The 26845-nt window shown below is 36.5% G+C and overlaps 1 pseudogene; it reads left to right on the top strand.

Moving 5' to 3' along the window:
• Positions 1–753: 753 nt before the first annotated feature.
• The window catches only part of LOC101411762 (small ribosomal subunit protein uS5-like), a 37981-nt pseudogene continuing 11889 nt past the window's right edge, over positions 754–26845 (top strand).

Genomic DNA, 26845 nt, shown 5'->3' with positions numbered 1-26845 from the left:
TCTAAAAAGTTTGTGACTGTACTTATCAAACAACAGCACTCTTACTCCTAAAAGGAATAGTGTTATGTCTGGGGCAGAAAGAATGATGGGAGGAATATGTCATTTCTCTGTAGTTTCAGTGGCAAGACATTCAAAACAATATTTTTAAAAAATTGATACATTAAGGAGTGAAATGTAAAATATATTGTGGGGACCCAGCCCCCACCACAAGTCCTCAGTGTGTAGCCATCTGTGTGACCTAGACATAAATTAAAGGTAAACAACCCTCCCCAGAGGGAAGAGAATGTATAGCTGGTATCATAAACCAGGAACTTCCAAAAGCAGTAAAGGTCCTTGGTAAATGTTCTTCCTAGGGGCATGGTGAAAACATCACCAAACCCAGGTCTACACTTCATGTGACCTTAGCAGGAAATCTGTTCTCATGCCCTATGGAATGTCCTTGTTCTGAAACCCCTTATATATTACCCATTTTCTCATCTCTTTGCAGACTGCTACCTTCATTCTCTGAACTTCGATTCTCTCCTGTTTGTAAATCCCAATAAAGCTTATGCCTAACTAAATGCCAGGTGTGTTCTTTGGTCTCAAAGCCTCACCAACTCATGCCCTTCAAGAGTTGGGTTGTGGGAAGTAGATGTGGCTCAAGTGATAGTGCTTCTGCCTACCATATGGGCCCAGTCCCTGGGCCTCCTGGTAAAGAAAGAAAAGGAGAAAGTGTGCCTGCACAGTGAGCTGAGTGCCTGCCCAAGTGCCCACATGGCTAGCCAGTACCCGCACAAGTGAGTCAAGCAGCAAGATGATGATGCAACAAAAAAGAGATGAAGGGGAGAGTCAAGGTAAAGCACAGCAGAAACCAGAAACTGGGGTGCCTCAATTGACAGGGAACTTCTCTCCACATCAGAGGTCCTTGGGATGGAATCCCAGTGAATCCTAGAGGAGAAAGAATGAGAAGAGAAGACAAAAAGAGAAATAGCTCACACAATGAATAGACACAGACAGCAAAAACAATAGGGTGGAGGAGAGGGATGGGGAGGGAAAAAAGGGTTTTAACATTTATATAATATTTTCAGATATTTATATTATGATGATGATAACCATCCTGTAGTTCTTTGGACCCAAACAACAAAATCCAACTCTAGCTAACTTTAGCATAAAAGATATTTATGGTACAAGATATAGTAACTCACATAATTGAAAGGAAGAAAGGAAGGGCAGGGGAGAGATGAAAAAAGGAGAGAAATGAAAGAACCAGGACTCAGAATAGTAGACTGATAATCTCTTCAGCACACATTCATCTGAATGACTAGGCTAAAGTTATTTAGAGCAGAAAAGAAAAGATAATATGGACAATTAGCTATGCTGTACTAACCATTGACATTAGATCAATGAGGAATAAACCTTATTCTGTATTAAATTCAAATGGAAGAATAGCACCCAGGAGTGAAATCTTCATGAGAGTAAGTTTGGCTCAGTAACAGAAATACTCTTATGAGAGGTCAAACCATCAACTATAGATATGTCCAAACAGAAAATGGCTGACCACCATGTGATCAGACATATAATAAAACTAATTTCTGATTTGGGATCCAGTGAGTTCCAATATCCTTTCCAAATGAAAGGTCTGTGATTATCTTATGATAATAATAATACAATCTTCTGTCTCTAAATAGATTTTGTCCATGAAATATGTCCAAAGTCTAAAAATAGCTTCCTCAGAAACTGTTATAGAGAAAAAGAAAATACATATACATTTTTAGAGAAGTTATTGGTTTACATAAAAATTGTGCAGAAAATACAGAGCTCCCATATATTATCCTATTATTAACACATTGCATTAGTGTTTCATGTTTGTTATAAAACATGAGAGAACATTTTTATAATTGTACTATTGTTTACAACAGGGTTCACTCTTTGTGTTGTACAGTCCTATGTTTGTTTGCTTTGTATTTTTTATTCTAGTGACATATAAAAATTCAGAAAACACATATATATTTTAACTTATATAAAATATATTATGCTAACATTTTTTTAAATTACTAGTAATTTTCAAAATGTTCAAATTAATCTGGAATTTATCCATTTCAAATACTAAGTAGGACATAAAATACATTCGGATATTTTTCATGTAACTGCTCTGATTATCAGTATTAATTTCTAGCTGCAAACTATCTAGAGAAAGGATCCTGAAACTATGGACTTGGATGATATTAAAACTATATTTTAATCAAATATCATAACAACAAATCTCTGATCATATATACATATATTTATATTAAATAAGTAGTTTTGTATATAACCAGATTATAGGGTATAATTTTAATATAGGTCAAACCTCTTAATAAAAAATGATATTAATCCATTTTTTAAAGACTTCTTCAGTATAAGGTGTGCTAAAGATTGACAAAGAATATGTATTTTGAAAATACTTCATTGGTATATTGATATGTACTTCCAGTTAGAAATTATAGGTCCAACATAAAGCATCTTGTCTGTGGCAAAATGCAAGCATTTCTTTTATGTAGCTCATAGGCTTAAATTATTTACAGAGAGAAAAAGTCAACTGCCTGTGCCTTAAACATGCACACATACACAGCATACATATTTAAATATGCTGGGTAAGTAAACTTAAAAGAGTTTTTACCAAATATCAAACAGATGTCAAGAATTAAATCATACATATAGTTAATGAACATTGGCTCCAAGAACTCAAAAGTTTCTAAAAAAATTAGATAACTTTCAAGCATTAAAGTGCTATTGACCTTAGCGCTCTCATTTCAATAGAAAAGTGTGGCCACACCGGTAGAAATAATAAAAGAAAGAAAGAGTGTAAAATTCATTAGAAAAAATTCCGTAAAGGAGGTGGCAAGGTTTCTTTGAAAAATTAAACTTCTAACAGAGTATGGGAGATTTTCTTTATTTTTAGTTCAAAATCTGTTATGAAGGAAGATTTCCAGGGAGGAGAAATATAAATGGCAGCACCAGACCTCCAAACACTGCAGACTTCTAACACCTCCAGAGACTGCAGTTGTCTTCTCCGCCTACACATTTCAATCATCTCAGAAGACCCAATATTCAAACATCTGAGGACATCCCATCAATATAACTGATAACAAATCCAATCTGTGTACTGGAAGGGAAAGCTAATAGTGAACATATTCAAAATACCATTTATCCCAGAAGACACACTGACATCCTAGACTTAAGAAATATGGTTTCTTCTCACATTGTGAATAATTGTTTGACTACTTTTGAGGTTAGCTTTTGATTACAATTTGAATGATGAATTTACTGAAACCACAGGAAGGAGTCTAGAGGTTGTTCAGGTGAATGAAGCATTGATAAAGTGTCCTCCAAACACTCCACCATATTATAAGGCAATCCCTTTTATCCCTTTATGTTCTCTTTCTCTCTCCCTCTCCCTCTCCCCGCCCCCCACCTCTTTGGATAGGTAGAGAGATGATAGATAGGTGGCAAATAAATAGGAATCAAACTAAGTATTAGTGTTGTATTGATACCTTCATCTGATATTGCCATTATTAGAGCTTTGAGAAACTGAAGCAAAGTATAAAAAAATGATTTTGGAAAGGAGGCAAAACAATCCTCAGTCACTATACCTTAAAAGCATTATTATACCATGAAAAAATTGATAATTTGGAAACAAATAAATACAATATTCATTTGTGCTGTTATTCATATAAATATTAATAAAATAATTCAATGATCCTTCATTGTGAGCCTTATAGAGAAGAGGTTAAGACCATGGGTCTGGAGCCAGATTAACTGAACTTAAATTCTGGTTTTAACTGGCATTGAGTTGTTTAATGCTGTGTAACTTTGGTCAAGTTCAGGTGACCAATCTGTGAAAATGGAATGATAATAACAGTAACATTGCTAGAACTGTGGTAACAGTACAATGAGTAAATATATATAACACTCTAAAAACATGCAAAGCATGTAATCAGGACTAAATAAAAGTTTGCTATTAAATTGTATGTGTGTACACATAATTAGACACAAGCACACTCTTTCCTGCTTTTGCAATATGCAAATAACAGATAAAATTGTTATAGGGGCTATTTAAGAATATAGTGTTATTGTGAAAAGAACATTAATACTGGAAGAAGTCTGGGATTTAGCTCCCAGCTTCAACAGGAATTATTGTGTAGCAAGTTATGTTTGTTTGTTTTTGACATTCCCCTTTCCCAATTCTTTTGCAGTTAATTTCTCTATATTCCAGAAATAAAGTACTTATAAGCTTCATATATTACAAATAAATCTCTTCCGTTTACTCCTATTCCAGTATTGTATATAAGAATGAAAGAACTAAAGTATTTCATCACCAGCAGACCTGTCCTGTAATAAATGTTAAAAGATTTTCTTCAGGCAGAAGAAAAATGATACAGGTAATAAAATTGTATCTACATAAGGAAAGAAAGAGCATCAGAGAAGGAATAAATGTAGGTAAAACAAAATGTCATTTTTGCTATTAATGTGATCTAAAAGATGAATGTCTAAAATAATAGCAGCAATGTGACAAGGAAATAAACTAGAAATAAATAACAGAAAGATAGCTGGAAAATTCCCCAGGAAATTTCTCAATATAACATGAGACAAGAAGTCTCAAGAGAAATTACAAACTATGTTGGCTAAATGAAAGCAAAAGTCCAAATTAGCAAATTTTGTGATATGCAATGACAGCAGGGTTTACAGGGAAATTTGTAGTATTAAAGTTCTAAAATTAATACTCTAAGGTTTCACCCTGGGAAACTGTAGAAAGAAGAGAAATTTTAAGTCTAAAGCAAGGAGAAGAAAAGAATAAAATAAAAATTAGAGCAGAAATCAATTTTAAATAGGAAACAGAAAACTAATAGAGATAATCAACAAAACCAAAAATTAGTTCTTTGAAAAGGTCAATAAAATTGGTAATTGTCTAGCAAGACTAATAAGGAAAACAAGCAAACAAAAAAAATTACCAGTATCAGAAAGGAATGAGCAGTGATTACTAGTGAGCCCATTAATATTCAAATAATAAAGAAGGAATATTATGAATAACTCTGTGCTGAGAAATTTAATAACTTAGATTATCAATTCCCTAAAAGACACAAACTACCAAAATATACAGGAGAAATAGAAAACATGTATAGTTAACATCTAATAAATAAATTGGATCAATAATTATAAACATTCCAAAAAAGAAATCACCAGTAGAGATGGAATTCTACCAAACATTTAACGAAGAAATGATACCAATTCTCCATTATCTCTTCCAGAAAATAAACACAGAAAAAGAATACTTCCTACACTTGTGCTATGAGGCCAGCATTAATACCTAAACCCGATAAAGGTATCATTAGAAAGAAAAACTATAGACAAATACCTACCATAGACATAAATTCCAAAATCCTCAACAAAACTTTAGCAAATTGAATCAAGCAATATATAAAAATAACTATACACCATGGCCTAGTGGGATTAATTGCAGGTATGTAAGACTGGATCAACATAAAATCAATGTACTCCGTAATATGGACAGAATAAATAGAAAATAGATTATATGACTGGTGCAGAACACATACTTGAGAAAATCCAACACTCATTCATGTGAAAAATAACTCAGCAAATTAGGAATAGAAGGGAATTCCTCAATGTTATAAAGAATATATACAAAAATAACCTACAGGACAACCAGCCAGATGGTAGCAGAATAAGGAGCTCCTAGAGTCAGGTCCTGCTACAGGGCAGTCAGTAAACATCCAGAGCTCTCTAGAGCTAGTTGAAGCAACTATCTGGGGGCTCCAGGAGACCAGAGGGCATCCTGCAACATCCTTGAAGGAATGGAATGAGGACGCTGCCCAACTGCAGAGATTAGTAAGTAGAACACTCCATGCCACAGAGGCCGGTGCCCATCATCCTCTGGAGGCACAAGCTGCCTTGGGAGCTGTTCTGCAGCTGGAATTGAAAGCTCTACTTCCCAAAAAAAAGGGGAGGAAGAGATGGTTGGCCACCAACTTCAGCTACTGATGAGTAAATTCAGCAGGCTAAAGTATAATCCTAAGAACAGCTAAAACTTGAACCTGTCCAAGTCAGAAAGAGTCTGGAAGCCACCGTCTTAACTCTGTATCTGGCATGAGGGGAAGCAGAGCAGACTGAAAATCACAGTGCTGGTAGGGACCAGCTTCTTTTCATCCAGGCCAGATTGCAGTTCTAGCCCAGGCCCCAGTCCCACCTCTAGCAGGGAGGAAGCTGAGGGGACCTGTGCCAGCCTCTCAGAGAAACTACCGGTCAAGCTGCGTAGGCCAGTGATAATCCTACTTTGGCAATGCAAGCTGCCCCAGGAGCTATTCTATGGCTGGAATTAGAAGCTCCATTTCCCAAAAACAGGAGAGGAGGAGACAGTTGGCCACTGATTTGGGCTACTGATTAGTAGACTCAGTTAGCTAAGATATAATCCCAGGAAGAACTACGGTGTGAATCTGTCCAAGCTGGAAAGAGGCCAGTAGCAGCCATTTTTACTCCATCCCCTACATCAGGGGAAGCTGGGCTGACTGAAAATCATAGTGATGGTAGGAACCAGTTTTTTCCACCCAGATTAGCCTGCAGCCCTACGCTAGGCTTCAGTTCCACTTCTGGTAGGGGAAGAGGCTGGCAGGCCCTGCGGCAGCCTATCCAAGTAACTACAAGTACCTTTGGCTGGCACAGACTGAATAATCGGAAGTCTACCAGGGCAAGTGTGGTCATTTTGGACCTGTATGGCATAGATTGCTGCCCACACCTGCAGCTCCATCCCCACCCCAGGCAGGGGAGAAAGGAGTTTGAAGCTTCATCAGTCTTTCTGGGCAACTACAGTCTAGGCCTGCATGACTTGGATTTTTCTACATAGCTGCGACTATGTCCCTACCTCTGGCAAAGGAGAAAATTGGGAGAAGCTTCATCGGTCCCTGGGGCAATGAGGGCAGCCTAAGCCTCCACAGTTTATAGCACCAACTACATCCATGATTCCCACCTTTGTGCAACCAGCAAAGAAGAAAGGGCAGGAAACCCTAAACTAAGGAAAAAAACTGTACCCAGAAAAAATACTCTAGTAAGCCAGATGCCAAGACACCAACAAAAATTATAATCCACACCAAGAAACAGAAATCTATGGCCCAGTTAAAGGAACAAGATAGGCCTCCAGATGACGTAAAGGAGTTGAGACAACTAATCAGAGATGTTCAAACAAATCTCCTTAATAAATTCATATCATCAATGTGTGATATCTGGTGGGAGGGAGAGATGATCAAGTTCCCTGCAGACAATATTACGATATAGGACTGGAGAGTTGATATATCCCTGAGGAAAGAAAATCAAGGTATATTGTTGACCTTGCCAGCTGAAAGCAAACTGTTTCTGGTGGTCCTAACTAATGTCAATTGAGAAAAAATCATCTGCCTGATTAACAGCTGCATACCAGTTATCAGGGGATGTGTTGATTTGTTAATGTAATTATACCACACCTGGGACAGCAGTTGCAATTGGAATCACCACCTGATTAAATTCATGATAATCTACTGTTATCCTCCAAGATCCATCTGTTTTCTATACAGGCCAAATAGGAGAGTTGAATGGGGATGTGGTGGAAATCACCACCCCTGCATCCTTCAGATCATTGATGTGGCGCTAATCTCTGCAATCCCTCCAGGAATCCCATATTGCTTTTGATTTACTCTTTTGCTAGGTGGAGGCAGTTTTAGTGGCTTCCACTTGGCCCTTCCTACCATAATAGATCTCACTCCAACATCAGGTATCCAATGTGGAGATTCTGCTAGTTACTGAGTATGTCTCTTCCAATTAGGCAATCTGGAACTGGAGAAATAAACACAGAATGTGTCTGGGGAAATACTGGGCCCATTGTGAGATGGACCTAAGCTAAAACTCCACCAATCACCTGACCTCCATAAGCACTTACTCTGACCAGTGGACCATTGTAATGTTTTAGGTTTCTTGAAATTAATGTCACTTCTGAGCCAGCATCTAATAATCCCTGAAATGTCTAATAATTTCCTTTTCCCCAATGCACAGTTACATGGGTAAAAGGCCATAGGTCTTCCTGGGGAAAGGTAGGAGGAAAATTAACAGTATAAATTTTTGGCAGTTTAACAGGATCCCTCCTCAAGGTAACCTGGCCTTCTCCTAATTCAAGGACCTCTGGGTCTGTAACTAGTCTCAAGTCTGGGAATTGATTAAGGGACCATGATTCTCTGTGTGTGTAATTTGAGTTAGGGTTTTGTTCACTTGACCTAGAACCCTTCTGCTTTGACAGATCCAAAAGAAATTTAGTAGACCGCCCATCTATTTCACTTCTAGGCCTCCCATGATTTATTAGTCAATGACATAACTCTATGTGACTCAGACTATTTTGAATGTGGCTTTGAATCTGTCTTTCATTGCAGTAGCCATGCCCACCTTGTCTTTAGTGATTAACTGCCAATACTTTAGCTGCACCTGTCCAAGATCTGACCATCCCCATAATGTTTAAGGATTGTAATTCCATTGCAGCCCTACCTACAGTAATATCTGGACTACAGAGAAAACCAATCACAGAACTCTTCAGGGAAGTGGAGTTAGTCCTAGAAATTTATTCCTCATAGTCCTGGTTAAAGGTGTGTCCATTGGGCATTCCTAGGTTAGGTGCACAGGTCTCAAATGGTAAATCCATTCTAGCATTCCAATTTCTCTAAGCCTTTGAATTCCCTCTTCTACTGTATAAACAGGCATCTCAACCTCAGAAATTCTAGACCATCTTTGGCCCATGTTGCAGTCAGCCACCTGAACAAACTGTGAGAGCCCTTTCTAACCCCTTGCACTACAGTGCTGAATCCAGAATTTCTGCTTAGTGGGCCCATGTCAATAAATTCACCTTGGTCCAACTTTATATTCCTTCTACCATTAACCCATACCCTTAGTATGTATTTCCACACATATTACCCTGATTTCTGCCTATTTAATTTGGAAAATTCATGTAGTTCTTTCAGAATACAGTGTACTTCCTCATGGGTCACACTTTGTAGCTTACCTCTGGTGGCTTATTGTGATTTTAGTCCAGTAATAGGTCTCAAAAAGAAGATGGATGTTGGGGGTGGGTAAGGAGAAGGATTAGAAATGTCTTGCAAGTTACCAACCTTGTTGAGGCATTCCTTTGCATTTTCTTCTGGTACGACAGGATTGATCTCTTCAGGCAGAGGTTGGAAGGTAGATTCCTCAGGGCTGAGCGGGGGTTAGACAGTGCATGCTGGAGTCAGGCTGCTACCTGCCTCAAGCTTGGAAGAAGTCCAGACTCCCTTGGGCAGGCCAGAGGCTGGGCAGTGCAGGCTTCAATTTGGCTAGTACTCACTTCAGGGCAGGAAGGAGGTCCAGACTCCCTGAGGTAGGCTGGATGCTGGGTGATGCAAGGTTGACAAAGTGTGGTCTCCACAGTGCAGGCTATCACAGGTTTGTCTGGTAAAGTCTCAGCAAAATTTATGGTTCCAATGACCCCTCCAATATTATCATCCACCTATATGTATCCATTCCTGGACTCTGGAGTCCACTCCTTTCCAATCAATGCCTTCACTTTAACCTCAGATACTCTCTGGGGTTGAGATTTTAGATTTGCTTTGTAACTCTGCTACTTGTACAATGAGAGTCTGGTTTCAGTTCTCAGATATCTCAAGCCTGTGGCTGTTGGAGATAAGATTTTCTTTGAAAGCACACATAGTTTCATATCATTCATGAAGGGCTTAAGTTTCAAATTTGAGGCCTTTAGCTCATCTCTTTCTTCTGTAACTGTATCCAGAGTATCTAGGAGGAGCCAGCCAACATCATTATACCTTTTGACTCCACAAAACTCTGCTATGGTGTTGAAAACACTTTCACCCAGATTCTTGCCTCTTGTAAGCATGGAAGTAGGGGAATCTGGTGATGATATTTTGCATATATTCATTACCAACTCATGCCATAGACTGTTAATGGCCTCTTCATTATTGGAAAGGGAGTCATTAGTACCCTTGAATTCAATTAGAGTACAGAGTCAATTACGAAACTCCCAGAATCACCTCAGACATCCCATGTTTAAGATTCTCTACCTCAAGAACCACTCAGAGTACCAAGCCGTATTAGTCAGTGTTCTTTTGGGAAACAGAATCAACAGGAGCTATCTGTAAATAGTATGAGATTTATAAGATTCTCTCATGTGACCATGGGGATGCACAAATTCAGGTTCCTCAGGGAGTCTACAGACCAGGGGCTCCAGTGAAAGTCCAATGAAGGTCTTTCATGAGTTTCCCAGAGACATTGGCTGTCCAAAGACAAGCTGGGAAATCACTTCTCCTTTTAAGGCATTCAACTGATTAAATAAAACATCACTCATTGCTGATGGATGGTCCCTGGTTGATCATAGATGTAATCAGCCATTTACACAGTAAACTCACTGGTGACTAAAACCCATAAATTTCCTTATATTACAATTAGCACAGTGCTTGCTTGACCCCCAAAAAATGGGCACAATTACTTCACTTTGTTGACAAGTTAGCTTCACCATCACAGCTATCATGCAAGAAGAGATAGATGAATGTTAAGTGCACATTGTTTAGTGGAAGAAGTAAGTCCATAAAAGTCACACAAGAATATATGATTCTACATATATGACATTCTGGAAAAAGCAAATTATAGATAAAATAGATCAGTGTTTGTCAGAAATTCAAGGCGCCAAAGAGGGTGATGAATAGGTGAAGGACAGGTTTTGTTTTTGTTTTTGTTTTTTAGGGCAGTGAAACTATTCAGTATGACATTAAGTATATGTCAAAACTAACAGAAAACTTTATAGCATGAAAAGTAAACCTTTATGTGTGTAATTTTTTAAATTTATGTAAGAAGTCAGAAGATGCTGGCATCGTTTGCAGAATGTGACAGAACAAACTAACTATATTACAAATTTTTGAAACAATCTCATTAAAGGGGGTGGGAGAAAAAGATGCTGACCTAGGTAACTTTGGGAATGAAGAAAGTACGTAAGATTAAGCGAAGTATACATATGCACTGTGATCTAGTTGCTAAAATTGTTTCTCTTGGGGATACGAGTTAATGCTGAAGCCACTACACATGTATACTTGAATTGAACAATTAAGTAAATGGATAGTAAATGGCTGGAGTCAAGTTTCTCAGTGTTGCAGAGAGAATTTACAGATAAGCAAGGGCAGAAGGCTAGAAAGATCCATGGGAATGGAATAGAGTTAGAGACATTAATACGAACTCATGTTTAGCTTAATACAGGTAAAAACGGTTGTGTATAGAAAGTTTTATAGATAAATGTATATACTCAGAATAATAAATATACATAGTCCATTTCTCTGTCAGCTGAGAGGGCTAGAAGCAACCACACCCCAGTACCAATGATCATACCAATTCCAGGATCTTGATTTGTAATACCATTCTCCAATAAAAGGTACTAGGGCTCTTAGGACAAGGGACTGATTCTAGAACTGGCACAAGAAATATACAAGATGAAACTTGGGCATCTTATAACAGCAGAATGTATGGAAGTGGCCAAAAAATAAATGAAAAGCCACAATGATAAGTGTACTTCAAAGAGACACAGAAGTCAACTGAAAGAGCTACTAGTGGCCAAAGATGGAATAATTTAAACAACAAAAGTAAAAAGTAGTATTGGATTATAACACATATTATAAAATAAATATTCATCTATTTATACTGATTAGAATAAATGTATAAATAAATAAATGGGAGAATCAACAGATATCACATACAGAAGAACTCCAGGTTCTTAGGTAGATACTCCTCTCTCAAGGGGGTGGAGCATAATTTCTCACTCCTTAAGTGTGGGCTATCCATAATGCCAACCTTTTAAAGAGTATAATATGGAAGGAGAAAAATAAAAGATAAACTTTACAGTGCAGAAAGCCGGCAAACACTACCTCAAGTCATGTAATCAAGATTCATATAAACAGTGATCAGTGATAATATAATATATACTCGATATGATGATAAAAGCAGTTTGCCTTTGTGTCTTCCTCCCCAAAACTCATTACCTCAGTCGAATCATGAGAAAAACATTACACAAATCCCAGTGGTAATGTATTCTTTAAAATACCTGTCTAGGAGTCCTCATAACTTTCAAGGTCATAAAACACCAGGAGAGTGGTGTTTTCCTAAATGTCCTTTTCGATTCCAGGGTCCCATCAATCATACCATATACCATATCATACCATATGTGTCCTGATGCTCATTTTAGTTGGTTGCTTCTAAGACTGGAAATCTGAACAGAGTATGGACTTCAGTTAATAATATTATACCTATATTGGTTCATTAATTGCAACAAATGTACAATATTAATGTAAGATATTAATAACAAAGGAAACTGAGTGAATAATATATGAGAACTCTCTTTGCAATAATTCTGTAGATGTAATTATATTTATAAAGGTCACATGTATTTTTCCAGCCTCATCTATTTCAAATCTTGCCAGTTTCTCTTGGCATATCACCCTTCAAAAACACTGAACTTGTAACAGTTTCTCCAATATGACATATTCTCTTATGCCCTGCATTGCCTTCGTTCAGCCCTTCCCCCCACTGTGTTCCTGTATAATGAGTTCACACTCATCTTTTTTGTCTTATTAATTAGCCAGGATTCTCCAGAGAAACAGAAGCATGATATACACATATATTGAGAGAGATTATTTTAAGAATTGTCTCACACAATTGTGGGGATTGGCAAGTCTGAGTTCCACAGTGCAACTTCACCCAAGAAACTCTCATAAAGGTGAAGATGAATTCCCCAAGTGAGGCTTGCTGACTCAAATAGAAGTAGAAATTCTTTCTGACTTCTGAAATTCTCAGTTCTGGCTTTTAAGACCACCAGCTGATTGGATTATGGAAGGCAATCTCTTTTGCTGATTGTAGATGCAGTTGGTTATGAAATGAAAAACTGCTTATGGATGCAAATCTTTCCATGAAATATCCTCAGTAATAATCAGGCCAGTGCTTCCTTGATGCAACAGTTGGACATCATAACCTAGCCAAGATGACACATGAAATAGACATCACACCTTATTTTACACATCTCCAGGCAGTCATATCTAAATTTGAACTAAGTTAGGAGCATCTTTTATGCATTCTGAGAGTACTCTACACTTTCTCTAACTGTTATGTTACTATAATGGCTTCTTTGATTATTTATACTGACAATAATGTGAGGGATCAATATAAGAAGTAACTATGTGGTACTTTTGGTTTTTGCTAGAAACACACCTCTCCAATTTCACTGACCACATCTCTTTTCCACACCCCACTTTACCATTTAACTTTTATAATTAAGAACAACTTGAAATTATACGTAAAAGAACACCCACCCACACTACGTACCTTTCCAAGACTCTATGACTGCTCTGCCTGGAAATCCTTTTTTATGTTTCTCCATCTTGTTTGTTGTTCAACCTCAGAATGGGGTCACATACTCCCAGAAGATTTCCCTGAATTCAAAGATTGGGCAACATGACCAATATAAGTGCTTCCTTAGCATCCTAGGCACCTGGTACAAGAAATTAATTTTGTGTTTATTTCCCCTACTGCTCAGAAAGTAACATTCATTTTTGTACCCCTAGAATTAAAAACAAAGTCTGACATATAAGAGACTGTCAGGAGATACTTAATGAACTGATCTGAACTGAACTGACCAGCAGTTTTATAGAAGAGGCAAACTTAGATTGGAGAGTTGATATTTTCCAAAAGGGAATGAATCTATTTGGAAACTGGGTCAGTTTAATTCAAGGAAGCAGCAGCAAATGTCCCAGGCAATCTAAGTTTATTCTTAAAAGAACTTACCTTCTACAAGTAGATGCTCTTACTACTTCTTTTAAATGGTAAGTATTACTATTCTAAAACTAAAGAGGGAGTTTCAATAAGGAATAATTTCAAGATAACTCTCATAAGCAATTCTGAAATTCTCCTCCCTTTGAAATCTTAACATTTTTAAAGCACAAATTATAAATATATATGAAAATAATGTAAATTCCAATGCCTAAGATGTTGAAGCCATTTTGATTCTGGAAATTCATGGCTATTATTTAACTTTTCTATACTGTAGAATGCCCTAACCTACTTGTCCTTAGCACACTCCCCTCATTTTTATTTGTTCCCAAAAAAGAAAAGAAAACAAGGTGCCCTGGTTCCAATTTGCAAAATAAAAGTTTAAGACCCTACTAACTTCAAGCTTATGTAATGTTAATGCATTTCTATTTTATTTTCCAATATAGTTTGTATTAAATATTAATTTTGGGGAAAAGGTACCAATGTAGGATAAAATATAGCTTTTTTAAAAATGAAAGTATCAACAGTGACTAAAGACAGCTGGATATTGTGCCAAAAAGAGATTTTAATAAGAGTGTCATGGTCACAAAAGCTTACCTTTTAAAAATTAATTTTTACTTTGAAAACATTTCTGGCAGTACCAAGAGTGCACAAAACATATTCTCTCATTACGAGGGCTGCTCCTTGTAGTATAAATGCCAAGTGCTGCAAGGTAAGGACAAAGAATACTTTGAACACGAAAAGAACTGTGACAATTAACTGAAAATTGTGCACAATCCTCTCTAAATAATATTTTCTCAAACAATAATGTTCATAAAAATAAGAAAATGATCTAAATGTTTACTTGTCCTATAAATAAGCATGATATATCTTGAGACCCATTTTTAGTCCTTGCATTTGAAATAACTCAAATTTTTTAGGGAGGAAGAAAATATATGTTTCAATTAGCAAAGTGACCTTAGGAGAATTGTCTCTCAAACCATTCAAGCCTTCAACATTACCTAAGCACCTGATGTGAACCAGAAATCAGACTAGGTATTGCATACAAATCCTAGTCATTGGCCTCCAGGAGGTCTTACTTTAGTGAAGGTTCTCGACAGGAACAAGTGTAGCTCAACTACAGAGGCAAAGCATAATGTAGAGTCAATTCTGACCTTTCTCTATAGAAGTAATGATTCACCACAAAACTTTAATAGCGGATGTGGTCAGTTGCATTATATGCCTCAAGAAACACATGTTCTTAATCTTAACCCATATTCCTGTGGGTGTGAATCCATTGTAAATAGAACCTCTTGAAGATGTCACATTTAGTTAAGGTGTGGTCAGTTGAAGCAGGGTGGGCCTTAATCCAATTCCTGGAGGTCTCAAATAGGGACAAAGAAAGAAGACAGAAGCTGGAAGTCATTAGAAACTAGAAGAGCAGGGAGAAAGGAGGGGTACCACCATGTTGCAGGAAAATTAAGGAACCCCAAGAACTGCCTTAAGCCAGCTCCAGAACACTACACTCTCTGGGGAGAAAGCAATCCACGCTAATATTTAGATTTTGGACTTCTCACAGCTCAAAACCATGAACCAAAAAATTCCTGTTGTTTAAGCCACCTCATTCTATGGTATTTGTGACAGACTGACAAACTAAGATGGTAGATAAAAAGGATATTAAGGATTTAACTTTCCCACCAAATATATGTAGAGGTGTCTAGAAAAATCTGAGATATGCTTTCTTAGGGGGAAATTGTAAAAGTCTTCAGAATATAGAGGGTATCCTGGCCAGCTCATCCATTCAGGTTATCGTCACCTTTTTTTTTTTTTTTCTCATGCTAGGCTATTTTATAATACTGTAGAGATAAAAGTTAACTTATAGCAAACTGAGACTAATGTAAATAATTCCTGTTCATAGAAGTGCAGATTATATTTAACAGAATGCAATTAATTATGACCCTTCAGATATTGAAGTTTTGTTAGTTTTGCATCCATTTATAAATTTGTTTCAGTATTTACCTGGCTATAAATGTGTGGTATTTTCAGTTCTCTTTTGAACCAGTTGTCATATCACACTTTTTTCCTCATTAATTAATGAGTCAAAGTCTTTCCCTTGCTCATTCTATATCAGTTTTATATCTGTTATGAGAATCATGCTTTTATCTCACTTTTTAAAAATTGTGCTTTAACAGATGAATAAAGAGAGCTTATATCCAGTAAACTGTTTCTGCCTATTGATACTACCTATATTTCAGGAGAGTGATTCAGAACCCACACAGAGTTCAAATGTTGTTAGCAGTGGTGATTTTTAGCATTTAGTCCTTCAAAAAAACGAGACTGATGAGCAGAGATCATGGATCCCAGGAGAAGTATGCCCCGGTGAAAAGAAAAATGTGAAAAAAAAAAAAAAAAACACATGGTAAATAGTTTAAAAGACAGTCCATGATCAGTAGGAGCATTTATCCTGACTAAAGTGATCAAGAAATGCACACACTCTGAAGGATGTGGTGCATGCTTTTATAACTTTTCTATAACTCTGAGCCATGTGTTCATAACTCATAGAGCCACATAAAGTATCTCCATTTATTTTCAGAGCAATAACATTTTGTCAAATAAATTGAGGCCTGGCTCTTTAAATTAAGTCACTGTGCCTTAAAAAGACAAGAAATTCTAAAATGGAAGGAAATACAGGTTTTACGTGTTTTTCCAGTTAAATGAAATGCACTAACTTAACTTCTCTGGAATGTGGTTCAATATAGTTATAAATAGGTGCAGATGTAGATATTAGATAGAAATATATGTAACATGATGAGAAAATGGAAGATTACAGTCAAGATATGGGTTTACTGGCTGCTTATATGGCAAAGCAAAAGAAATTACTAAATTTGTGACTACTTGTAATCTCAAAGTTTTATGGAGAAAAGAATGGCAGCACCACTCCTGTGTACATGATGTGCAAGGAAAAGAGACTTAGCATGGTGCAGCCTTGTATCCTTCCCAAAAAGATCAGCTAAAAGTTGGAACACATTTCATGAAAGAAGATGGAGGTACAGTCATTTTGCAATAATGATATATGTGTTCCTGACAAAGCTAAAGAAAAATAATGTTTTTGTTTCCTAGCTGCAAAAAACAAATATCATACAGTGGGTTGTCTTTCACAAAGGGAATTTTTTAGCTCACCGTTTTGAGGCTAAGAGAAGCCACAAATCATGGCATCAGCAAGGCTATGCTTTCTCCCCAAGACTGATATTCTGGGGTTGGCTTCCAGGGATCATGGGCACTTGATTTTTCCATCACATGGTGTGGCAGTTTGGTATTGTTTATGAAATCTAAAAATAGATATTGGGTTGTTTTTAACAAAGGGAATTTTTTGGCTCCTGGTTTTGAAGCTAGGAGAGGCCCCAAATCATTGCATCAGCAAGGCTATGCTTTCTCCCCAAAGACTGTGATATTCTGGGGTTGGCTTCCAGTGATCATTGGCACTTGATTTTTCCATCACATGGTATGGCAGTTTGGAATTGTTTATGAAATCCAAAAATAGATATTGGACTGTATTCATAAACTGGTCTGTTCCTCTGGGTGTATTAGATTGAATTAGTCTTAGTGGTTTCACTTTTACTTTATTAAATCAAGATCAGGGATTTTTATTTGGTAACATCATTAGGGTATTTCAATTTGAGTCCCTGCCAACAGCTAGCCTACAGCTGTGGGCTTTATAAAGGGATGCTCAAAGACAGAGAAGAAAATACATGGAGAAGAAGAACACTGAGAGTTGACTTTTTCACACTAGAGCCCCAGGGAAAGAGCAAAACCATTAGCCTGATAGTTCACAGCTGGCCTGTGGAGAGAGTAGAGCAACTGACCCCAGAAAGAGATGAGTCCCAGGAAAAAAGACAAGCCTTATGCCAGCCTATAGCTGAGATCAGAATAAGCTGGTACTACAGAGCCTTGAGAGAAAGGAGGAGGGCTGAACACTCACAGACATTACCCGCCATCTTGGGTCAACATGTGGCAGCAGACATTGGGTGAGAAAGTACCTCTTATGGTACCTTCATTTGGACTTTTTAGGGCCTGGTAACTATAAGCTTCTACCTCAGATAAATACTCTTTATAAAAGCCAACAGAGTTCTGGTCCTTTGCATCAGCACCCCTTTGGCTGACTAATACACATGACAATACACATGGCAGCATCTTCTTTCTCTTCTGAGTTTTGTTGAATTTCAGCTTCTGGCTGCTCCCTATAGCTTACTGTTTCAATATCCAATTTCCTTTGCTCATTTTATATCTGTTTATATTCAATTTGGACACACCTTAACTAATAAAATCTACAATGGTCCTATTTACAAAAGAGTTCACAACCACAGGACCAAGGGTTGAGCTACAAACACACCTCTTCTGAGGAACATGGTTCAATCCCCAACAATAACCCAAAGGTTACAGGCAACATAAGTTCCAATAAAGTAATGAAAATCTATGCATACACACGCACACACACACATAGTACTATTTTTCAAAAGTCATAGTTCTATTGTTCAAAAGACATTAAATTCTGAATAAATAAATCCTATAGTAAATAAAAGATTTTATCCTAAAAATAATGATTACTCAATTGAAGGTCACTTAAAAAGGGTTGCTCTCACTAAGCTATGGATGCAAGGGCAAAATGAATATAGAATAGAGATAATGCAATAAGGACTTCTTAGAGCATATGGTCAAGTTGGGTCAAGGAGAATGTAAGGTGATTGGGCATCATATTCTCTATTAGCTCTATTAGCATACTTTGCTGCTACTGGTAGTTCAAAATAGTAATATGCTGGGTGTAGCAGTTTGATATAATTGATGAATTCCAAAAATAAATACTGGATTATGTTTGTAATCTGATCTGTACCTGGGCATGATTGAGTTACCATTAGGGTGTGGAGTCCCCACCCAGTCCCCACCACTTGGTGGGTGGGGACTCACAGATAAAAGGCATGGCAAAGGACAGAGTTGGAGATTTTGATGAGGGAATTTCTGATGTTAGAGTTTGATCCTGAAGACCGAGGAAGTCAGCACACAGAGGAAAGAGAAGCCAGCCCCAGGAAGGAAGGAACCTTGAACCCAGAGAAAAGCACACCCCAGAAACATAGAAACCCAGGAAGCCTGAACCTTTGCAGACATCAGCAGCCATCTTGCTCTAAATAGACTTCGGTGAGGGAAGTAACTTATGCTTTATGGCCTGGTATCTGTAAACTCCTACCCTAAATAAATACCCTTTATAAAAAATGGACCAATTTCTGGTATTTTGCATCAGCAGCCCTTTGGCTGACTAATACACTGGGGATGGAGGAATGAGTCTGGTCTTCGGATACTTCTGTATTGATACTGTTCTATTTACAAATAATATATCACCAAATTTTTATTATAGAAACATTCTTTTTTGCATAACAGACTATAACAACTGAAATCTAAAGGCATCAAATGAGTAAGCAATCATCTGTAACAGAGATTACTCACTCTTATAAATACAGCTACAGGAAAGAAATCTTCAGCCGTGGTAGTGGGGGCAGAAGGCACATTAGGCCAAAGAACCCATAACAGCTCTCAAAAGGGAGTATTTAAACTCCAGGACTTAGAGAGCTCAATATTAGCCCTAGTCACAGTAACAGAAGAACTTTCTTGCTCCTTTTCATTCCTTCTTCTTACTCCCAGATCATAGGGGCAGGAGAATAGAGAGAAGAGAAATGGGGAGGGAGTACTATTTAAAAACTTTGGTTAGTAAGATGAGAGAAGAAAGAGTTTAATTGGAAGGGAAGAAAGAGAAAAGTCATTCATACCTCTTCCACTTCCTTGTGTGAATAAAGCAAGCTCAAGTAGGGGTATGTTTTGGCTACTGGTCCAGACTAGAGCTCTGAAAATTTTAATTATTGTCAAGATGGCTTTATAAGGCATCAAAGTTATAGGGCTTTCCAGTACGGAGGTAGGTGAAGATTAGCACCACAAAGTCAATGTAAAGAAAAAATAGATGACAGATATAGATGTGCTTTATACTGCAGACCAATTAGAGACCACTCAAACTCTCAAATTTCCTGTACAGCAATTTGATAATATACATAGAGTTTTTTAAGAAGTCTTTATTCTACAAATTCACGTAATTAGGAAACTATCCTATACTATCCTCTCCCATCCTTCAGATATATGCGCAAAAACTAATTTACAAAGATGAATTATTATATATTTTATTATAGAAAATCTAGATTATTCTAATATTACAAACAGAATAAATTTATTAAATTCCATATAACCCATTCTAAATGCACTGGTTAGAACTGTTTTTTAAGGCATATAAACCTATCTCACTTAAGAAAGGAGGTGGTAGGGTACTCTATTGACTCACGTAAGTGAGAAGTTCAAAGTTATGCTAGTTTTAGGCATTGCTTGAAAAAAAAAACCCACAAGATATCATCAGGAATCTGGTGCTTTTTTCCATCTTTCAGGTTTGTTATCTCCTGTGTGGCCTTTATTTTCAAGCAAAGGTGGCATCAGCCAACAGGCTTACATAAATCTTACAGGGACTAAATCCAATGAAATAAGAGTGCCTTTTTCTCAATAGTTCCACCAAAAGCTCCTGAGAAATATTCATGTGTTCCAGTTGTCTTGGTTCATTTATTTTCCCCCAAACTATTGCAAACAGGAATATAACATACTGATTGGCCACAGCTGAGTCTGGTATCCAGACTTATGTCAGTGAGTGTAAATTACTTGGAAAGCATTTCTCCTAATAAAGATGATCTCTATTACTGAAAAAAGGGGAAAGTTAAAAGTACAATGGACATTAAAATAATATCTACGAAGACATTTTACTGAGATTGGCAAACTGGGGTATATTTAATGAGTTAATAAGATGCAGCATTGTGCATGTCTCTTTATACACATCTATTTTTATTGATAGACAATATGTAAATACATAGATTAATAAATTCATATAATATGATCCTGACTTTGTAAAGATCTACATGGAGACATAGTAAGAAGATGGGAATAGTTCTCCAAAATGTTAACAGCTGTTATTTCTCGTGATGACATCAAGAATAATTTATTTACTTTTGTTCCTTTTTTCCTCTATATTTAAAACTATGAACATCTATTTCTTTTACAACAAGAGAAGTTCTTAAAATAAGTAATACAGTAAATAAATCAGTGAAAATAATTTCCTTTGTCATGATGATTACCATCTCAAAGAAAATAGATGTTGTTCCAGTGAAATCTAACAAGAGCTAAGATTTGTTTATCAAGGTGCCAGAATGCCTGTAATAATATCCTCTCTTCTTCCCTGCACTTTCATTATTCTGGCTCTCTGTGACTCATAAATTCATAGAAAGTAAAGACTGAAGGGGACCTGAGAGGATATCTGGTCTCAGACCTTTATTTTACAAATGAAGAAAGCTTGCCCAGAGAAATATGGAGACTTGCCATCAGTCAATAGGAGAGAAAGGACCAGGACTCACTCTACTGACATGGAATCATGTAACCCATTCATCGACTCTTTTGTTCATTCATTAATTCAACATGCATTCATTGAATATCTAACATTTATAAGATATCATCCTAAAATATCATAGAATATATAAGGGAAAATCATATCTACCCAGAAACTGATACAAGTTCACAAATAAACATAACACATGGTAGACAATGCTAAAGGGCTTATGGTGGAGTTATTCTGCAATGAAGAAAAGAAATCACGGAACACTAAAGTCTCAGAGGAGGAGCCCTGTTGGATGTGTTTGGGAGAATGTCCAAATTGTAAACACAGTGAAGTCCATAAAGCAGACCTCGGAATAAAAAAATAACAGACTATATTCCTGAAGACATGTGTTACATAGCGTATCTTTCAGAAATAATACTATATGTATTTAAATATTAAATATGATATAATATATATTATCCCTTTCTATGCCAAACATCTACTAGAACATAAGAGTCAATCTTCTAATCAGGTTTTCTGGGATACCAACTATACTCAGTCACTGAATGACCCTCTTATGTATACTAATTAGAAGATATCTCCTATCCTCCCCACTCCATCTATGAAAAAATTAAACCAAGAAAGATGAAATGTCACAAATAAAAATCTAGAACCCCTACTAGCTCCAAAATGTAACATAGCAGTGTTTATACTGTGAAACTTGAAAGCAAGATATTGCTAAAAAGAATATGTTTTGGAATTACCAAAATTAATATAATACAGATAGTTAGAAACATTCTTCCAAAATGTATATGTAACTCCAAATTAATCTTGATTTGTCATAAACATCTAATTATATAATTTTACTTATTTTTTGCAATCAGAAATTCTTCTTCAATGCTATTCCATAAAAGAATAGCTCATGGTTTAATTAACATAAAAATGGGAATTGAATGGAGAAGCAGTGAAGGAACATTTTTAATGATGCTTAACTGCTTAGGAAATGTTCAATACTTCAGGTTGAAAGTCAGATTTCTGCATGACTTACAATCTATGATGGGTTACATTTTAATTCTGAAGTAGACTTATTTTAAACCTAAGAATAAATTAATTTCTTCATAACTTTTTTGCTCAAAACTTATTGAAAAGGTTTAACCACCTACTTGTTTCCATGTAATCATTTTCATTAAATACTGTACTCACACAAATTTTAAAACTTTGTTTCTAAAAATATATATTTGCTGTTTTAAGAGTGCTTCTCACACTTCCCCTCCTATATTCAACCTTACATTTTTTTACTTATTTACCTTACATTCACATTTGACTTTCTGACATTTACAAAACATCTCCCCCACTGCCTCTGAAAATTTAATTTTTGCAATGTGCAGTGCTTGTCCACAGTTGGTTAGTTTATCATTTTGTGCTTATATGACTTTCTTGTAGCTAATGATGCATTTCCTCTCTTCTTATTCTGGCAAAAAAAAATTCTGGCACATCATTCAATAAAACCTAATATGTGCTATAGTCTTTTTTGCAATGTGAGTCAATTATGATTAATAGTTAATTTTTCCTTGGTTTTATAATTAATTGTTGAATTTTAATCATTAAAATCTTAATGCTTCAATTTTTATTTTAATTCAACAAGAAAGCTATGTTCTCTGGGGGCATTACAAAATAAAAAACAAAAGAAAAAGAAGGAGGAGGAAGAGTGGTGAGAACGAGAAAATGATGGAAGAATGAGAAAGAGGAGGTAAAGAAGGGCCAAAGAAAGAAAAGCTCATTATTACTGAACTGAAAAACTTGGAGAGTCAACTCTGATCATTCAGGTCCCATTGTCGTTTTTTTGAAGCTAAAATATACAATCTAGTGCTGCACAGTCTGATTTGTTGGGATATTTGGAAGTACTTCTACACTTAAGATGTTTTTTAAAAAACATGTATTACATGTGTTTACAATCACATGTATTGAATAATAAATTAATATATTTGCATCACTTAAGTAAAAGAGTATAATCAAATCTCCAGTGTTATCTTCAACAGGCATTCTGATGGTAAATCAATTATGTTTCATCATGATTAGGCAAAGCTTTTTCTAAAATTGTAAAGCTGATTCGGTTATTGGGTTGCAATCTTAAAGTTGATTTTAATAGCTGTGACTTTGACCAAGTTCCTTAATCACTTTGTGTGAGAGTTTCCTCATCTGTAAAATGGCAATAATTAATAGTATCTACCTCAGAGGATTGGGAGACATAAAAGAATTAGGTCTTGCACAGAGTCAAGCTAATTAATTAATGCTAGTTATCATTATCTATTGAATACGGTCTTTTGTATAGTTTATTTTAAAACTTTAAGGATTATGTGTTAGTTTGGGTTACCCAAGATGCAAACTCTGAAACTAGGATTTTAGTGCAAAGAATTTATTTGGGAAGTAATTTTAGGAAGCATTGGTGGGCTATGGAGAGTTGAGACAGGGAAGGGAAGGAAATCCAAATAGAATGCCTTAATGAACAGGTTACCAATATGGGCAGCTGGGACTCAATCCACCTGTGGACCTCTAACACAAGACCAGTCTTCAGAGCAAGATGGTTGGCATATTTTTCAATGACTCCCATCTGTTTTGGCTCTGGGAGATCTTAACTTCCTAGTACTCACAGACTGCCTTGCACAAAACCATGCCTGCTCTGGTGACAGGAAAAGCCCAAAAGCAAAGAGGGGCAGAAGTTTGCAGAAGGAAGCCAAACTTAGCACAGAAACAATGGGGAGTAAAAAGAATACAGAAGGAAGCCATTACTAGTTCAGTTATACAAATTCAACATGCTTGTAATTCTGCTTTAGGAAGAATTCTTTCCATAAATATTTATTATGCATCCATTCTTCTCAAATCATTGGACCAATAGAAAGGAAAAGAATCTGGCATGGATTTTTCTTTCAATGAGCTACCAGCCTAGTTGAAAAGGTGTGTAGGTAGACAATGCTGCTTTGGTTATCAGACTTCTTTCTTCTTCCCTCTCTATAATTCCTCTTTTCAAAATATTAAAAATAAAATTTAAAATGAACCTCACTCAAATTGTGGAATGAATTCTTATTTTACTTTCTCAAGTGGCTTGCCTATATTATTTTGGTATTTATTTGAAGGTAGATATGTGCTCATTGGCCAGTTAGTTAACTTTACCACACCTTAATTTCCCTTATCTGTAAAATGGGAATGATATCTACTTATGAGGATGTCTGTGAGTATTAATTATATCTTGAATGTGTTGACAGTATGGTTCACAGAAAGTAATGACTCAACAAATGGCTATTTCTTAACAAGCTCAGTTTTCAAGTCCTCACACTCCATTGCCACATAACATTTGGAGTTGCAAGATTTTGTGTTTATGAAGCTAAATATCTGTTTTTACTAGAGTAGAGGAGAGATTATTGATTGAAGAGATAGGCCCAGTGTTTAGCTCTTACCTTTCCTACTTTTGTAATTCTGCCACTTATGTCATCTGCTTTATCTTCTCTGATATCTTCTTATTTCATTTGTAAAAGCAGGATAACAATACCTCCTAAACCACAAGAAAAAAGTGTGAGACTCACTTAAGATAGATACCATGGGAGTCATTTGAAAGTGCATAGTCTACACAAGCAGGAAGAAAAAAAACAACTATTATTATTAAATGAGTCACAGAAAAATAAGTCTCCTTAGATCAGCTCTGATGTTTCAGTAGCACCAAATCCTAGACAAAGGCAACCTAAATTTACCAACATTTTATGGGTGTCATGAGGCCCAGGGTATGTGCTAAACTAGGTAAACCATTAAATATATACATGAACTGACACCAGAATACAATATCAAGTTCAGTATTGAGTCTTTCTTCCATTCCTTCAGGGTTCCTCAGCTCTCTTATCTTAGAAGTAAGCTTACACTCTGATTAGTCAGCCAAAGGGGTGCTGATGCAAAATACCAGAAATCTGTTGGCTTTTATAAAGGGTATTTATTTGTAGTAAAAACTTACAGTCACAAAGCCCTAAAGAGTCTAATTAAAAGTACTGTAAGAAGTACTTTCTTACCAAATATTTGTTACCACACACTGAAGCAAGATGGCTGCCAATATCTGTGAGGATTCTGCCTTCCTCTTTCCTCTTAAGGCTCTGTGGGCCCAATTTTTCCCTATTCAGCTATAGGTTAGAGGACCCCTTTCATTCTGGGCCTGCTCAGCTGCTCAGGGCTCTGGAATCTTCGCTGCAAACTATCAGGCGAATGGCTCATCTCTCTCCCAGGGCCCCAGGATCAAATTCTCTCCTCTGCCTTGTCTATGGAGCTCTCTTTATTCCCATGTATCTACTTCTGTGTTCTCCTTGAGTGAGTGTCCATTTATATAGCCCACAAGGGTGCAGGAGCTCAACCTGCACACCCAAATCACGTGGTCAAATCAGAGCCTTGTTCTTAATATAACTGAGTATAATCAAAGAGTATCACGCCCAGAGGAATAGACCAGTTTACAAACATAATCAATAGCTCTTTTTGCAATTCATAAATAATATCAAATTGCTACACACACTGAACTGCATTTCAGATAATTCCATAGAGAACAATAAGTGCTTCAGGATTTAAACCCATAGATCTACTCCCCAGGTAATATCACTGAATACTAGCAATAAGTATGGCCTTTGTGTTTCAACTTAAATGATAGTAAACACCCCAGCATGGAGCTCCCAGCTGCTATCGCTTTCACCTTTTTTCTCTTATAATTTCAAAAAGATTAGAATATTCACTCTCACAAGCTGGATAATCAAAAGGTCATATTTGTGGGCCAGTTTGGCATTTGGTAAGCCTCTCTCTGCAGGGAAGCTGAAATTCCATGTTGGCTTCCTCTTAGAACGCTCCTCAACTCTACGTATGCTACCAAAATAAAATATTACTGGTTGGCACTCATTTTCACTAGCATGTAGGTTAATCATATGGTGGACTTTGCACACACAAGTGATACTTCTCATTTACTGTCCCTGCTGAGGCAGTGGAACATAAAGGTAAATCCCTGTACTGGGAGTCAGAAGGCCTAAATTCTAAATCTGCACATATACTATTAGTCTGTTAACTTTTTCATTCATAAAATAGAAGTAAAATTATCTACTTTGACTACTCTTCTATTCAGATACTAAACAAAAAGCTCCATGTGTCAAGATGTGGTAGATTGAGTTATGTACCACAGAAAAAAACATTTTCTTAATCTTAATCCACATTTTTGTGCATGTGAACCCATTATAAACAGGACCTCTTGAAGATATTACTTTTATTTAAGGTGTGGCCCAAATGAGTGAGGATGAGTTCTTAATCCAAATTACTGGAGACTTTGTAAAGGGGAAGCCACAGGAAGGAGCCAGAAACTGGGAGTCAGCAGAAACACAGAAGAGATAGAAGAGGACATTGTGATGTGATGCATGGAGTCAAACCAAGGAACCCCAAGGATTGCTGACAACGAGGGCCAGAATGTTACCTACTCCAGGGGGAGGCAAGTCTTCTGACCTTAAAACCATGAGAAAAAAATTCCCATTGTTTAAATCTACCTACTGTATTGTATTTGTGATAACATCT

The sequence above is a fragment of the Dasypus novemcinctus genome, chromosome 1 (assembly GCF_030445035.2).
Source record: "Dasypus novemcinctus isolate mDasNov1 chromosome 1, mDasNov1.1.hap2, whole genome shotgun sequence".
Taxonomy (NCBI): Eukaryota; Metazoa; Chordata; class Mammalia; order Cingulata; family Dasypodidae; genus Dasypus; species Dasypus novemcinctus.
The sequence above is the reverse complement of the archived record's forward strand: the minus strand, read 5'-3'. Positions and strand labels throughout refer to the sequence as shown.